The sequence below is a fragment of the Psammomys obesus genome, unplaced genomic scaffold (genome assembly GCF_907164565.1).
Source record: "Psammomys obesus unplaced genomic scaffold, mPsaObe1.curated_primary_1811, whole genome shotgun sequence".
NCBI lineage: Eukaryota > Metazoa > Chordata > Mammalia > Rodentia > Muridae > Psammomys > Psammomys obesus.
This window is the reverse complement of record NW_026585742.1, coordinates 14715987-14721591: the sequence shown is the minus strand read 5'-3', so window position 1 is coordinate 14721591 and position 5605 is coordinate 14715987.

Genomic DNA, 5605 nt, shown 5'->3' with positions numbered 1-5605 from the left:
GTGAGAAGAGTCCACCATGGGGGAGGGCATGGTGGCAGGAGTGGGAGGCCTCCCGCCACATTTCATGCACAGTCAAGGAACAAGGAAGGGAGGATTCTCATACTCAAAACTTGGCCTTCCCTTTATTTAGTCTTTGACCTCAGCCCACTGAGTCACCTAACTAATCTGATGTAGAAACCCTTTTGCAGACATGCTTATGTGTATCTCCTGGGTGATTCTAGATTCTATTAGCATTGCCACCATTATTAACCCATGAGGGTCTTTGTAAACACCACAGCCAACAGAGCAATGACTCACAGGAGACAAGAAATCTGGTTCAGCTGGACTCAGTAGCCTATGCTGATCCAAACTGTTGGGGTCTGATGCCAGACAGTTTATTTTAAGGATATTTAAGTACAGTAAAATTTAGAAAAAAACATTTTCCGGTGAAATACTCTTGTGTGTACAATAGAGCATAAGGAATAATTCCATCAAAACTTTTCCAAATACATGCCACCTCTTCCATGAATATGGGGTCCATAGACAAACTACATGTGTTACTTTATAGGCCTGCAGGAGGATCTGCTGTTTTACTCAGTCATATAGACTATGACTATAGTCATACAGACTATACTGCTAACCACCTCCTATACTGTTTGTAAGGGTCAGGTTGGGGTGGGCACAGCTGTGGCCTGCCATATTGACAGTGCAGAAATCATCTAAGCTATTAACCACCTCTATTCACAGCCTGGTTATACATCTCTTTCTCTGAGGATACAGCCCTATGTGTCTAACATTTCTGGTTTCCCAGGGACTTGTCTGTGACCAGGAAGACCTCTCTGTCTCTAACATTGGTGGTCACATTCACCTTCACAAAACTGGATACAAAGTGAATAATTTGTCCACTTCCAAATCCCAGGTATTTATACTTCACTGGTAATTTCTAATGAAACTTTAGGGAAGTCAGTACTATGATTATACCCAAAGTTTTTCAGACTGTATAGTTTTGTACAACTAAGACTCTGTAATCTGAGAAAAACCTATGTAAAAATATATGTAGTAGTCAACCACAAATAGATATAAGTAAAACATTTTCCTAGGGTACTTAGTGATCAAGCAAAATAATTTGTATTACAACAGGGCCCCAGACTTTAGTAGGCACTCAGACCTTAGCACAACTGACTCTATCATAGAAGTACCATTCAGGCCATAAAGCTAAGCACATACATAGCATCACTTGCCAAAACTCAAAGAAAGGGTTAATCCATTAAGTCCATATAGTTCTGGGAAAGTCTCCAAATGTACTAGCCTTGCTTTTTCGATTCTGTAGTTCTGCTTCTGGCTAACTGTTCTTATTAACTAAAGTATGTCAACCCAGAACATGGTTTTTGTGGTTAAAAGCTCATGCTGAGAAAGGTTCAGGGCTACACTGGGATCCCGAACCCAGTGTAGTCACTGACCAGCTAATAAAGACGTTTTATTTGGTTAAACTCACATCCAGGCAGTCTTCTCTGGTGAATACTCCACAACATTTCTAGAGGTTCCACTGAGATCCCAGAGACCAGACCTCAAAACATGGGGAGTCTTAGTGTCCCTTGAAGAGAGCAATGATCAGTGGGCTCACAACCTGAGTTGTTCCAGGTTCCTAGGACTCCCTTTGATCAATCGCTGCCTAAAATTTCAGAGGACTCTGACACCTTCACCCCGAAAGGAAGCAAATTAGAAAGCCATCTATCACCTCCGGAGGTGAGTCTGGTTAAGGCACCTTCTGTTTGGACACTTAGGAGATTTTAGGCATGGCTGCTGATCCAGTGTCCTGGACCCATGTGAGATGGCACTGCATCCAGGTATATGAATGTGTGGTGTCCATGGTTAGTTTTCTTTACTGTGTATTTCTCTATGTGCATGTGTGTCTCCCATGTGTCTTTCTATGTCTTTCTGTTCTGTTTTGCTATGTGGACCAGTGGCTTTCTCTGGTGTGAGAACCCCCACTGGCTTAAGATCTGTGCCCCAACAGGTCCCCATTGGGGACCTGATCCTTTTGCCTCTACCAGGTCACCCAGAGAGGCCCAAAAAGACTTTCTTCATCTGTCCCACTCTGGGAGCAGCAACACTGGCTTGTTTTGTTGTTTGACTCCTGCTCATGGTCAGTGTTAGTTGCTGTGTGGAGATGGAGAGGAGCTGGGCCTCTCATCCAGGGCTGCCTGCCATCTAAGCAGAATGCACACAGGATGGGGAAATAATTCCCCCAGGTGAGCATTCCCTCTGCTCCACTCTGTGCCTGCTCTAAGCAGCCCCATGGAAGGGGAAAGTTCCCCTGGGCTGAGCCTGAAGCAAAAGAGAAAGTTTCACTCCTTTCTCTTTTATGACTTTTGTTGCCTTTTAAACCAATGATCTGTAAAATCCACCATTCTCTGAAAAGTAAAAAAGTTAAAAAACAAACAAACAACAACCCACCCCCAGGCTGAGAAACCTGATCACTGCCAGACAAAACAGCCTGATTTTTTCTTTCTGCCCAACACTGACCAAGGAAATGTTAAACAACTTTCATAGGTCCTTTGTAAAGGATTAAAGATAGCTGCTAGAAAGATTTTCTATGTCACCCAATTGGCCCCAGATATTAGAAAGAAGTTATGAAAGTTAGAAAAACTTAAAGGTATAAGTAGGCTCCAGTTTCTGGAGGTAACTTAAAGAGTGTTTAACATCACAAAATTGTTGGGGACAAGATATTTTGAATAAGCTGAAAGCCAATGTCACCTTCTCTGATGATTAGCCTCAGACTTACAAATACTCAGCAAAGTTTTGGTGTATCACTCCCTGTCAGAAGAAACCAACCCATCAAGAGTGGTCCAACACCAAGCTCCTATAATTGTTCAATTAACCAGTTGAGCATACCTAGTAACCCTGAAAACAAAAGGGGAAATTGCTTACAAGTTGGAGAAGAAGCAGTCCAAGTATTGCTATTCACAGATGATATGATAGTATACATATAGTGACCCCCAAAACCTCTACCAAGTAACTCCTACTGCTGACAAACACCCTCAGCAGAGTAGTTGAATACAAAATTAACTCAAAAAAAATCAGTAGCCTTCCTTTATACAAATGATAAACTGGCTGGGAAAGAAATTAGGGAAACAATACCCTTTACAATAGCCATAACATAATATTAAATATCTTGGTGTAACTCTAACCAAACAACTGAAGGACTTGTATGACAGAAACTTCAAGTCTCTGAAGAAAGAAACTAAAGAAGATATCAGAAGATGGAAAGATCTCCCATGCTCATGGATCATAGGATTAACATACTAAAAAGGGCCTTCTTACCAAGAACAATTTACAGATTCAATGGAAGTCTCATCAAAATTCCAACACAATTCTTTACAGACCAGGAAACAGCAATTCTCAACTTCATACAGAAAAACAAAAACCCAGAATAGTAAAAACAATCCTGTACAATAAAAGAACTTCTGGAGGTATCTCCATTCCTGATTTAAAGCTGTACTACAGAACAATAATAATAAAAACTGCATGGTATTGGTATAGAAACAGACAAGTAGATCACTGGAATCAAATCGAAGACCCAGAAATAAACCCACACACCTACCGACACTTGATTTTTGACAAAGAAGTCAAAACCACACAATGGAAAAAAGAAAGCCTCTTCAACAAATGGTGCAGGGCTTACTGGATGTCTGCATGTAGAAAAATGCAAGTAGGACCATGTTTATCACTCCGTACAAAACTCAAGTCCAAGTGGATCAAAGACCTCAACATAAAACCAGATACACTAAATCTAATAGAAGAGAAAGTGGGAAAGAGCCTTGATCTTTTTGGCACAGGAGACAACTTCCTGAACAAAGCACCAACAGCTCAGGTACTAAATTCAACAAGAAACTGAAAAGCTTCTATAAGGTAAAGGACACTGTCAATAGAACAAAATGGTAGCTTACAGATTGGGAAAAGATCTTCACCAACCCTACATCTTTCAGAGGTTTTATATCCAAAATATATAAAGAAGTTAAGAAATTAAACAGCAACAAACCAAATGATCCAATTTTTAAAATGGGGTACAGAGCTAAACAGAGAATTCCCAACAGAGGAAGGTCAAAGGGCTTACTGAGATGCACTTCAAAAATGTTCAATGTCCTTAGTCATCAAGGAAATGCAACTCAAAATGACTCTGAGATTCCATCTTATACCAGCCAGAATGGCTAAGATCAAAAACTTAAGAGATAGCACATGCTGGGGAGGATGTGGAAAGGGGACCACTCCTCCACTGCTGGTGGGAATGCAAACTTGTATAACTGCATCCTCTCTGGATATCAATCTGGAGGGTTCTCAGAAAATTGGGAATAGTTCTGCCTCAAGACCCCACTACTCCATTCCTGGGTATATACACAAAAGATGCTCCACTATACAAGGACATTTGCTCAACTATGTTCATAGTGGCTTTATTTATAATAGCCAAAAACTGGAAATAACCCAGATGTCCTTCTACTGAAGAATGGATAAAGAAAATGTGGTACATTTACACTACTCAGTTATTAAAAACAAACACAGCATGAAATTTTCAGGCAAATAGATGGAACTAGAAAAGATCATCCTGAGTGAGGTAACCCAGTTGTAAACTACAAGATAACCATGCTACAATCCACAGACCCAAAGAAGCCAAGTAAAAACAAGGGTCCAAGAAATGATGTTTGAATCTCACTCAAACAACAACAACAACAACAACAAAACAAACAAACAAAAAAACTGAAGTAGATGGAGGGAAGGAACTGGGTGGGAGAGGGATAGGGAGAGTAACAGGGGTGGGGTATCAGGAGTGGGGATGGTGGAAGGCTGGGAGAGAGAGTGGAAATCAGGGGAGGGGATAGGGGACACTTCCCGAAGTCTATAGGGATAATTCTAGCTGAGACTTCTACAAGAAAGGAGTGTGTGTGTGTGGGGGGGGGGGGATATGGAGCCTGAAGAGGCCACCTCCTGTAGCCAGGTGGAATTTCCAGTGGAAGGAAAGGGACACCAACCCACTCACAAAACCTTTGACCCAAAATTTGTCTTGCCTACAAGATGTGTAGGTGTAAAGATGGAACAGAGATTGAGGGAATGGCTAACCAATGACTGGCCCAACTTGAGACCCATCCCATGGAAAGAGCCAACTCCTGACACTTTTAATGATACTCTTCTATGCTTGTAGACAAAAGCCTAGCATAACTGCCTTCTGAGAGGCTTCATGCAGCAGCTGAGGGAAAGAGATGCAGAGACCCACAGCCATACAATAGGTGGAGCTCATGAAGTCTTGTAGAAGAGTGGGAGGAAGGATTGAGGGAGCTGGAGAGGTCAAAGACATCACAAGAAGGAAACATCACAGAGTAAACTAACCTAGGTCCATGGGGGCTCACAGAGACTGAACCACCAACCAAAGAGCATGATTGGGCTGGACCTAGGCCCCTGACACATATGTAGCAGATGTGCAGCTTATTCTTCGTGTGGGTCCCCTAACAGTTAGAGCAGGGGCTGTCTCTGACTCTGTTGCCTGCCTTTGTTTTTGGTTCCCATGGCTGGCCTGCTTTGTCTGGCCTCAGTGGGAGAGGTTGCACCTAGTCCTACTGTGACCAGATGTACC